The sequence below is a fragment of the Oncorhynchus masou genome, chromosome 22 (genome assembly GCF_036934945.1).
Source record: "Oncorhynchus masou masou isolate Uvic2021 chromosome 22, UVic_Omas_1.1, whole genome shotgun sequence".
Lineage (NCBI taxonomy): Eukaryota > Metazoa > Chordata > Actinopteri > Salmoniformes > Salmonidae > Oncorhynchus > Oncorhynchus masou.
Window position 1 is genome coordinate 56,833,398 of NC_088233.1, and position 11,331 is coordinate 56,844,728.

At 42.0% G+C, this 11,331-nt stretch overlaps 1 protein-coding gene across 2 annotated transcripts in view; it reads right to left on the reverse strand.

Moving 5' to 3' along the window:
* Nucleotides 1-9,958, reverse strand: part of osbpl5 (oxysterol binding protein-like 5) — a 118,412-nt gene extending 108,454 nt beyond the window's left edge. Inside the window, exons 1-2 of one of the 2 annotated variants that reach the window (XM_064930625.1) lie at nt 9,809-9,958; nt 9,592-9,699 (exon numbers count right to left, since the gene is read on the reverse strand). The gene's annotated coding sequence lies outside the window, so the exon portion shown is untranslated. Of the gene's footprint in view, nt 1-9,591 lie in introns of both variants that reach the window. The other variant, XM_064930626.1, reaches the window with a different exon arrangement.
* Between the last annotated feature and the right edge of the window lie 1,373 nt (nt 9,959-11,331).

Here is an 11,331-nt window from a genome sequence, read left to right on the forward strand (position 1 = left end):
CACCCACACCGCGTCTCACAAAGACATCTCCAATTTGGACTCCAGACCAAAGGACAGATTTCCACAGATCTAACAGCCATTGCTCGTGTTTCTTGGCCCAAGCAAGTCTCTAAATCTTATTGGTGTCCTTTAGTAGTTGTTTCTTTGCAGCAATTTGACAATGAAGGCCTGATTCATGCAGTCTCCTCTGAACAGTTGATGTTGTGTCTGTTACTTGAACTCTGTGAAACATTTATTTGGGCTGCAATTTCTGAGGCTGGTAAATCTAATGAACTTACCCTCTGCAACAGAGGTAACTCTGGGTCTTCCTTTCCTGTGACTGTCCTCATGAGAGCAAGTTTCATCCTAGTGCTTGATGGTTTTTGCGGCTGCACTTGAAGAAACTTTCAAAGTTCTTGAAATGTTCCGGACCTTCAAGTAGTGATAGACTGTCATTTCTCTTTACTTATTTGAGGTGTTCTTGGCAATAATATGGACTTGGTATTTTACCAAATAGGGCTATTTTCTGTATACCACCCCTACCCTTGTCACAACACAACTGATTAGCTCAAATGAATTAAGAAGGAAAGAATTGAAATGCAATCTTAAATGTACAATATATTTTGATTGAACACTATTTAAGATTCTTCAAAGTAGCTACCTTTTGCCTTGACAGCTTTGCACACTCTTGGCATTCTCTCAACCAGCTTCACCTGCTTTTCCAACAGTCTTGAAGGACTTCCCGCATATGCTGAGCACTTGCTGGCTGCTTAACCAACTTTTGACTGGTACTGTCATTTAGCAGATGCTCTTATCCAGAGTGACTTACAGGAGCAATACGGGTTAAGTGCCTTGCTCAAGGATACAGACAGATTTTTCACCTAGTCTGCTCGGGGATTCGAACCAGCAACCTCTTGGTTACTGGCCCAATGCGCTTAACCACTAGGCTACCTGTATAGCTTCAAATAAAAAAAAATGATTACATTCACAGGTTCTGTATTTCAGGGATTCATTTTGGAAGTACCCCAAATTCACTGTTTAATGATTGAACCATTTAATTTTGCCATAGGCTGCCATGCATTTGAAATGAGAGCTTGTCTTGGCGGCAGACTCAAGCTTGGTTAGCAACAGTTGCCATCCTCCAGAAAACTGTAGTTGGTTAGTCAGCAAGTCAATCAAATGCCCACAATTCTAGGGAGGGACATGACAAGTGACATCAACTGTGCGTGTGATCCTTTGCCCAAACTGATGATTTGAGCCTGCATTTATGGTTTAAGAGATCACCTTGTGGTATTACAGCGGACATGGGTTCAACTGGTCCATCATGGTGAACTGTGTCTTCAGTTCAGATCAATAATAATATAATATATAAGATCGATGACATAACATGTAAGTATGTTCACATCCTCCACCTGTACATAATGGCTGTAGTCAGGTGATTGAGGCCTTCCCAGTGGACCAGTCACATGCTGAAACCAGAGGTCTCCCTAATACGTTCCAAAGTGCAAGCAGGTGTCACAAGTTCCCCTTTAGGTAACCTGACCCACCACTGACTGGCACTTTCCGCTGTTCCTGTTCTGTGTGATACCTCTGATATCCACACACCCTCTCTACATAAGGTTGCACGTTAGACTGAAACGTCGGTACTTTTTCGATACTACAAAATGAAACATGTTTCAGTACTAGAATTGTTACTTTTAGTTTGTCTATCAAATGTGTCTCACGTCTGAAAATGAACTAAATGCATTGAACTTAAACTTGGACAAATTAATAGTCCATCATATGACATGAACAGAATGCATCAGTGATTCCCTGCAACTTTCTGAAGGCATGGGAATAACCCTGTCTGTGTGTAGTGTGTGTATGTCCACCCTTTAACGCTGCTAATTATAACCGTATTCGGATGAACGGAAAGGCTTTCCCAAAAACTCTCAATTAAAAAGTTAGGCTACTTTGTAGTTATGCCTAGCGCACCTGCAGAATCATGAGCGTTTGCATCAATCCAGTGGCCACTGGCTTAAAAAAAAAAAGTCCATCACATCTACAGTTGAAGTCAGAAGTTTACATACACCTTAGTCAAATATATTTAAACTCAGTTTCACAATTCCCTTCCCACAATAAATTGAGTGAATTTTGGCCCATTCATTCTGACAGAGCTGGTGTAACTGAGTCAGGTTTGTAGGCCTCCTTGCTCGCACATGCTTTTTCAGTTCTAACCACAAATTTTCTATGGGATTGAGGTCAGGGCTTTAAGCCATTTTTCCACAACTTTGGAAGTATGCATGGGGTCATTGTGCATTTGGAAGACCCATTTGCGACCAAGCTATAACTTGAGATGTTGCTTCAATATATCCACCTAATTTTCCTTCCTCATGATGCCATCTATTTTGTGAAGTGCACCAGTCCCTCCTGCAGCAAAGCACCCCCACAACATGATGCTGCCAGCCCCATGCTTCACGGTTGGGATGGTGTTCTTCGGCTTGCAAGCATCCCCCTTTTTCCTCCAAACATAACGATGGTCATTATGGCCAAACAGTTATATTTTTGTTTCATCAGACCAGTAGATATTTCTCCAAAAAGTATGATCTTTGTCCCCATGTGCAGTTGCAAACCGTAGTCTGGCTTTTTTATGGCGGTTTTGGAGCAGTGGCTTCTTCCTTGCTGAGCGGCCTTTCAGGTTATGTCAATATAGGACTCATTTTACTGTGGATATAGTTACTTTTGTACCCGTTTCCTCCAGCATCTTCACAAGGTCCTTTGCTGTTGATCTGGGTTTGATTTGTACTTTTCGCACCAGAGTATGTTAATCTCTAGCAGAGAGAACACGTCTCCTTCCTGAGCGGTATGGCAGCTGCATGGTCCCATATACTTGCGTGCTATTGTTTGTACAGATGAACGTGGTACCTTCAGGCGTATGAAAATTGCTCCCAAGGATGAACCAAACTTGTGGAGGTCTACAATGTTTTTTCTGGAGTCTTGGCTGATTTCTTTTGATTTTCCCATGATGTCAAGCAAAGATGCACTGGGTTTGAAGGTAGCCCTTGAAATACATCCACCGGTACATCTCCAATTGACTCAAATTGTGTCAGTTAGCCTATCGGAATCTTCTAAAGCCATGGCATAATTTTCTGGAATTTTCCAAGCTGTTTAAAGGCAGTCAACATTGTATGTAAACTTCTGACCCACTGGAATTGTGATACAGTGAATTAAGTTAAATAATCTGTCTGTAAACAATTGTTGGAAAAATGACTTGTAGATGTCCTAACAGACTTGCCAAGACTATAGTTTGTTAAACACAAAATTTGTAGTAGTTGAAAAATTAGTTTTGATAACTCCAACCTGAGTGTATGTAAACCTCCGACTTCAACTGTACGCTACAGAAGCACGGCTAACCAAAACAGTGCGTGTGCATGCACTTGAATTAAAACAGCCACACTCAAATCTAAATGTCTTTGATTTTATCTCAGACCTCCCAAAGTGGTTCCCTAATGTGGTTTAAGCATTGCTGTGGATATAGTATGTTTTCTATTTTGTAAAAATTGCAATAATTGATTAAAAACAACATCCCAGTCTGTTTCGTTGCTTTCTTTTTCTGCCCTGTTATTGTTTTGGTATCAAGTGTCGCTACACTAAACCTGGTATCGATGTCCAAATGCTGGTATTGTGAGACAACACTACTCCCTACTACTCAGAAAAGTATACAAATAGGCTACCTTCAGATTGCTCAATGTGGAAAAACAGTGGACAAGCCATGACCTCGACTCATTCATAATCACTTTCATAATATTCCCTGACACTTCTCACCCATGCTCAAAATCTGTAAATGGTGAAAGTGTGTCAAATGATGACAACGACCCATTTCTCTCCACATATATCCGCTCAAACACAAACTGGCTAAACAGCGAAACCAAGAGATTAGTACAGCATACAACATGGTGCCAAGAGAGAGAAGAGGGAACGGCATGGTCTGGAGAAATGACATGGTCACTAAAAGGGACAAGTCTACATGCACTGGATGAGGTGCTCAAATAGAGACAAATATTGCAGTGAACCAGGTACTGGCATTTCAGCTAAACATTCTCACATGATTTAAATTAATGAATATTTATTTCACCTATTGTAAAAAATAAAACCTGTCTATCTTTGTAAAGTTGAAAGCCATTGAGGGTTAAATCCAGCTGAAATGCCAAGCTTGAGGGTTGAGTGAAAAGATCGGGAGATATCGATTTCAGAAACACCACCGTGAGAAAGCTATTCTCTTCCACTCCTTTCCTCTCCTCGTATAAAAGCACCACAATACAAATCATAATACCCATAAAACCTAGCAGTCAAAACAGGGAAATGGTTCCAATCATTTTTCACCTTAGGGGATTTTAGAAACAACTGTTTCGTGTACACTCACCCATGCGTGCCATTTTGATAACTGTGTAACTCTGTCTAGGACAAGGTCAATTATCAATATATTCGCCTGTATTTACCCATAAAATACTGATGAATTGAGGCAAAGGTAAGCATCTCTGGATTAACTAATGTTAGCAAAATGTAGTAATTAACAAATTGGCTACATTTATTTAAATGGACAATTCTGTGAACCGTCTTGGGCAAGTTTTACATTTGACACTATACCTGTTAGCAATGGTGCCAGCTGGAGATGACGTGCAGGTGCTTGCAGGGATTTGTAGTTTTGCATGATGTCTACTTTGATGCCAAGTAGCATTTTCAAATCAGAGTAAATAGAGCCAAATATATTGCTAAAAGTCACCTTGTCCAAGGGAGTTCCAGTGCATCCGGAAAGTATTCAGACCCATTCACATTTCCCACATTGTTACGTTACAGCCTTATTCTAAAATTGACTAAAACCATTTTTTTCCTCCATTGATAACCCTTGTTGTTTCTACAACTTGATTGGAGTCCACATGGGGTAAATTCAATTGATCGGACATGATTTGGAAAGGCACACACCTGTCTATATAAGGCCCCACAGTTGAGAGTGCATGTCAGAGCAAAAACCAAGCCATTAGGTCAAAGGAATTATCCATAGAGACCCGAGACAGGATGGTGTCGAGGTACAGATTTGGGGAAGGTTACCAAAAAAAATGTCTACAGCATTGAAGGTCTTCAAGAACACAGTGGCTTCCATCATTATTCAATGGAAGAAGTTTGGAACCACCAAGACTCTTCTTAGAGCTGGCCGCCCAACCAAACTGAGCAATCGGGGAACAAGGGCCTTGGTCAGGGAGGTAACCAAGAACACGACAGTCACTCTGACAGAGCTCCAGAGTTCCTCTATGGAGATGGGAAAACCTTCCAGAAGGACAACCATTTCTGCAGCACTCCACCAATCAGGCCTTTATGGTAGAGTGGCCAGACGGAAGCCACTCCTCAGTAAAAAGGCACATGAAAACCCACTTGGAGTTTGCCAAAAGGTACCTAAAGCATCCATCTCAGAACGTGAGAAACAAGATTCCCTGATCTGATGATACCGAGATTGAACTCATCGGCCTGAATGCAATGCTTCACATCTGGAATAAACCTGGCACCATCCCTAAGGTGAAGCATGGTGGTGGCAGCATCATGCTGTGGGGATGTTTTTCAGCAGCAGGGACTACTGCCAAATCTTTTCAGTCTCCTGAGGGGGAATAGGCTTTGTTGTGCCCTATTCACGACTGTCTCGGTGTGTTTGGACCATGATAGTTTGTTGGTGATGTGGACACCAAAGAACTTGAAGCTCTCAACCTGCTCCACTGTAGGCCAATCGATGAGAATGTGGGCGTGCTCTGTCCTTTTCCTGTAGTCCACAATCAACTCCTTTGTCTTCATCACATTGAGGGAGAGGTTGTTGTCCTGGCACCACACGACCTCTCTGACCTCCTCCCTATAGGCCGTCTCATCGTCGGTGTTCAGTTCTACTACAGTTGTGTCATCGGCAAACTAGATGGTGTTGGAGTCGTGCCTGGCCATGCAGTCAAGATGAACATGGAGTACAGGAGGGGACTGAGAACACACCCCTGAAGGGCCCCCATGTTAAGGATCAGTGTGGAGAATGTGTTGTTACCTACACTTACCAACTGGGGGCACTATGGTGTTGAACACTGAGGTGTAGTCAATGAATAGCATTCCCACATAGGTGTTCTTTTTGTCCAGGTGGGAAAGGGCAGTGTGGCGTACAATAGAGGTTGCATCATCCGTGGATCTGTTGGGGCGGTACGCAAATTGGAATGGGTCTAGGGTTTCTGGGATAATAGTGTTGATGTGAGCCATGACCAGCCAGGTTGAAGATACTTGCCAGAACATGCTCCAAGTATGTGGTAATCTTGGTATCTTGGTAATCAGTCTTGTGAATATTGACTTATTTAAAAAAAGGTCTTACACATACAGGCTACGGAGAGAGGGATCATATAGTCGTCTGGAACAGCAGGTGTCCGCACACATGGTTCTGTGTTGCTTGGCTTAAGGCAAGCAAAGAAGGCATTGACCTCGTCTGGTAGGCATGCGCCTCTGGGCAGATCTCAGATGGGTTTACCTTTGTAATCCTGAAAGTTTGCAAGCCCTGCTACATCCGATCAGCATCAGAGCCGTTGTAGTAGGACTCGATCTTAGTTCTGTATTGACGCTTTGCCCGTTTGATGGTTCATCGGAGGTCATAAGCTTCCAGGTTAGAGTCCCGCTCCTTGAATGTGTCAGCTCTAGCCTTTAGCTCAGTGAGGATGGTGCCTGTAATTCATGGCTTCTGGTTGGGATATGTACGTACGGTCACTGCATCATCGATGCACTTATTAATGATGCCGGTGACTGATGTGGTAAATTCCTCAATGTCATAGGATGAATACCAGAACATATTCCATTCTGTGATAGAAAAACAGTCATGCAGCTTAGCATCTGCTTCATAGGACCATTTCTGTTTTGAGCATGTCACTGGTACTTCCTGTTTGAGATTTTACTTGTAAGCAAATCAGGAGGATATAGTTATGGTAAGATTTGCGAGAGAGAGCTTTGTACGCTTTCCACAGGAGAACCAACGAGAGCATACGGTCGGGCTGCATCACAGCATGGTACGGCAACTACACCCCCACGGACCGCAAGGCTCTTCAATGGGAGATGCATGCAGCCAAACACCGCATTGGGTGAACACTGCCTGCCTTACAGGACATCTACAGCACCAAGTGTCGCAGGAAGGACAAGAAGATCATCAGGGACCCCATGCCACCCAAGCCCTGTTCTCCCTGCTTCAATCACTCACACTCGGGCAGTACAGGAGCATCATGGCAAAAACTGAAACCGGCCAGCAGCTTCTACCCACAGACCATCAGGCTGCTGAATAGCCAACACTAATCAACTCAAAGTGTATTTGTCACAATACAACAGGTGAAGACCTTACAGTGAAACGCTAACAAACAAGCCCTTAACACATTTTTCTGAACTACATTGTTGGTTAAGAATGAATTTACTAAAATGAACTGCAGTAAAAATAACTAATTAGAAAGGGCAACAATAAAATAACAGTAGCGAGACTATATACATGGGGTACCGGTATAGAGTCAATATGCGGAGGCACCGGTTAGTCAAGATAATATGTAGATGTAGGTAGAGGTAAAGTGACTATGCATAGATAATAAACAGAGGCAGGAAGCTTGGCCCCAGTGATGTACTGGGAAGTATACCCCAATCTGAGGTCCTGATCCCTCTGGAGCAGGTTTTCATCAAGGATCTCTCTACTTTGCTCTACTCATCTTTCCTTCGATCTTGACTAGTCTCCCAGTCCCCAACTCTAAAAAACATCCCCACAGCATGACACTGCCACCACGTTTCACAATAGGGATGGTGCCAGGTTTCCTCCAGATGTGATGCTTGGCATTCAGGCCAAAGTGTTCAAACCTAGTTTCATCAGAACAGAGAATCTTGTTTCTCATAGTCGGACAGGCTTTAAGGTGCCTTTTGGCAAACTCCAAGCAGGCAGTCATGTACCTTTTACTGAGGAGTGACTTTTACTTCCATCGGGCAACTCTACCATAAAGGTCTAATTGGCGGAGTGCTGCAGAGATGGTTGTCCTTCTGGAAGGTTCTCTCATCTCCACAAAGGAACTCTATAGCTCTGTCAGAGTAACCATCGGGTTCTTGGTCACCTCCCTGACTAAGGCCCGGGGGACATCGCTAGGAAGAGACTTGGTGGTTCCAAACTTCTTTAATTGAAGAACAATGGAGGCCACTGTGTTCTTGGGAGACCTTCAATGCTGGAGGACTGTTTTGGTACACTTCCCAAGAGCTGTGCCTCGACACAATCCTGTCGAGGAGCTCTATGGACAATTCCTTTGACCTCATGGCTTGTTTTGTTTTTTTTGCTCTGACATGCACTGTCAACTGTGGGACCTTATAGACAGGTGTGTGCCTTTACACATTATGTCTAATCAATTGAATTTACCACAGTTGTAGCGACATCTCAAGGATGATCAATGGAGACAGGATGCACCTGAGCTCAATTTCAAGTCCCATAGCAAAGGGTCTGAATACTTATATAAATAAGGTATGTTTTTAATTTGTAATAAATGTGCAAAAATGTCCACTAATCTGTTTTCACTTTGTCATTATTGGGTGTTGTGTGTAAATGGATGAGGAATGTATTTTTTATATCCGTTTTAGAACAAGGGTAACAAAATGTGATAAAAAGTCAAGGGATCTGAATAGTTCCATAGGGTTGAATTCTACAGTACTTAAATAAGGTTTCAAGGACAAAATTACATGTATTTGTTGTAGTGGGGACAGTAACATTAGTTCTCTCAAAATAAATTAGACAACCCCTGTAGCCAGCTAGCATTTATTTTGACTTGAATCCCCATGTAGCTAATTTAGTTATTTAGCTGCAAACATAACGGAAACGCCTGAGGAAATAAGGGGGGACAAAGTATATTGAAAGCAGGTGCTTCCACACAGGTGTGGATCCTACGTTTATTAAGCAATTAACCATTCCATCATGCTTGGGGTCATGTATAAAAATGCTGGGCATGCCATATTTTGGCTACCATAGTTCTGCCCCCGTCCACAGGTCACTGACTGGTTCGATGAGCATGAACGACGTAAACCATGTGCCATGGTCGTCTCGGTCACCTGATCTCAACCCAACTGAACACGTGAAGATTCTGGAACAAGAGCTGAGACCGCGTTTTCTAACACCATCACAACAACAAATCACCAATTAAGGAATGTATCGGATCCCTCCAATGGAGATTCAGACACTTGTACAATCTTGTCCAAGGTGCCTTGAAGCTGTGGTGGCCCAATACCCTATTAAGACACTTCATGTTGGTGTTTCCTTTATTTTGGCAGCTACCTGTAAATCTGGCGTTACCCATGTTATCTAGCTACGTTAAGCGTAGCTAAAATGTTAGCCAGTTTAACGTTAACTAGCTAACGTTACATGTTGAAACTATTTCAGCACCCTTTGAAGTGCCGTGGACCTTAAAGATATATAGCTACTCCCTTATAAATGTGGCGTAACCTTAGCTTGATAAGCTAGCAAATGTAACCGCTAGCTACTGGGAGAAGAACGACATGTGCTACAAATGTTGATTTTTCTGAAATGAACAGCTACAAACATTGTAAACAAACGAGCCATACCTGTTACGCCACCGATCACGCAATTCGATTTCTCACACTTGGCATTCAAAGTCGGATACCGGTACACCAGCACGACTTCTCATCGCATTTTCCCGTATGTTGATATGACTGCAATGGCAGAGAGAGGTGGTTCATGGGTTAGTTCAGTTCACTTCAACGTTTGCTTCGTTACGTGACGGTTTGTACTAAACGACAAGTTTCCCAAAAAGGTGCGCACCGTTCTTCAACAATCTTTGAGGTAACGTTACTTAGCTCCGGTTTGGTGGCTGTTGCCCGATCATCATTATGGGTGTGACCGGTTCAGTTCGATTTAATTTTTGCTACGTTGTGGAACGATGTGCCGAACTACACGTTTCGCCAAAACGTTCTTATTGTATGTTCTTGAACATACTGTTATTTGTATTATTTACTTAACGAAGCCAGTCAGTTAAGAACAGTACCGTTTCCGTTGAGTTAAAAGTTGCACTGTTTTGTCGTCCTGAACGCAACCCTGTTCAGTTCAACGTTTGCTACGTTGCGTGACGACTTGTATTGAATGATACGCCCCCTTTATGGATGGCTAAACCTGACATTATTTTAAATAAATACACACATAAATTGGTGAATTAATAAATACATCAATGCATAATTAAATAAATGAGCATGGAAATACAAAAATACTGACTAAAATTGATAAATGTTGTCTACATATCTGTATGTATTTCGTTATCCACAGTACCAGTCAAAAGTTTGGACACACCTACTCATTCAAGGGTTTTTCTTTATTTTTACAATTTTCTACATTGTAGAATAATAGTGAATGCATCAAAATGATGAAATAACACATGGAATCGTGTAGTAACCAAAAATGTGTTACACAAATCCAAATATATTTTTGATTCTTCAAAGTAGCCACCCTTCGACTTGATTATATCTTTGCACACTCTTGGCATTCTCTCAGCCAGCTTCATGAGGTAGTCACCTGGGATGCATTTCAATTAACGGGTGTGCCGCCTTAAAAGTTGAGTTGTGGAATTTCTTTCCTTCTTCATTAAGGATCCGCCCCTTTTTTCAATTTTTGCCGAAAATGACATACCTAAATCTAACTGCCTGTAGCTCAGGACCTGAAGCAAATAATTACATATTCTTCATACCATTTGAAAGGAACAACTTTGAAGTTTGTGGAAATGTGAAATTAATTTGAAGAATACAACACATTAGATATGGTAAAAGATAACGTACCATCATCTTTGAAATGCAAGAGAAAGGCCACAATGTATTATTCCAGCCCAGGTGCAATTTAGATTTGCCCCTAGATGGAGGCAGTGTATGTGCAAAGTTTTAGACTGATCCAATGAACTATTGTATTTCTGTTAAATTTTGTATCAAGACTGCCCAAATTGGTTGCCAAATTGGTTTATTAATACATTTTCAAGTTCTTAACTGTGCACGCACCTCAAACAATAGCATGGTCTTCTTACACTGTAATAGCTAATGTAAATTGGACAGTGCAGTTAAGTTAACAATAATTGAAGATTTCTGCCAATATCAGATATGTCTATGTCCTGGGAAATGTTATTGTACTTACAACCTCATGCTAATCACATTTGCCTATGTTAGCTCAACCGTCCTGTGGGGGACCGACAGATCCTGAAGAGGTTTGTTTGAGCCAATCAGTTGTATTGTGACAAGTAGGGATGGTATGCAGAAGATAGCCCTATTTGGTGAAAGACCAAGCCAATATTATGGCAAGAACAGCTC